Source organism: Mauremys reevesii, linkage group 12 (assembly GCF_016161935.1).
Source record: "Mauremys reevesii isolate NIE-2019 linkage group 12, ASM1616193v1, whole genome shotgun sequence".
In the NCBI taxonomy this organism is placed as follows: Eukaryota; Metazoa; Chordata; order Testudines; family Geoemydidae; genus Mauremys; species Mauremys reevesii.
Window position 1 is genome coordinate 17,354,194 of NC_052634.1, and position 778 is coordinate 17,354,971.

Genomic DNA, 778 nt, shown 5'->3' on the forward strand with positions numbered 1-778 from the left:
CTGCTTTGTACAACGATGCTATTAGGAATGGCCATTGCTCAGGGGAGCTGAGCCTCAGTGCCGTTTCCCAGCAGAGCTGAAAATACAAACCCTCTGCTGACCCACCCGAGAACACAGGTCACAGTGAAAACCGATGGAACTGGCCAGGAGTGTGAGCCACTCATTGTTGGGGGGGTGGCAGGTGCTAGAGGGCAGAGCAAACACGTCATTATTATCCCAGGCCCAGGCTCCAGGCCGGCAATGATAAAGCGTTGTTTTTTTCTCCGTTTTGGAATTATTTCCCCTTCTGCTCTCCCAGGCTGTGGTGCCTTGGAGATGGTCAGCAGTTTCTGTCTTATTTCTCTCTTACGCAGGCCCCCTGTACCAGTACTGGGCAGCTGGGCTTGGGAGGGAGGGGGCCACCCAGGGACAGTTAGTAATTGCATGTGCACCTCTAGAGGCCAGAGGGTGTCGCAGAAGCCTCGTTTCCCCCCAAGGGGTCAGCACCAGCTCCAGCCCCTGACCGAGCTCATACGCTAAGGGTAGAAGTGTAGCTGTGGAGGCGGGAAGGGACTCGTTGTGTACAATCCCATCCAAGGCCACAGCTATGTATGGGGGCAGCTAGACCCCCCAGCACTCTCACCCCCATGGCACCACTGCTATTTCCCATTTGGACGGACATTCCCACGCTAACTCGATTGGCGCTGGCAATGACAGCTCCCGCTCCAGCACAGCCGGACCCTCAGGAGGTAACTCCCTAGCGCCAGCCAAGGCAGAGCTGCAGGCCAGGCTCCGCAGG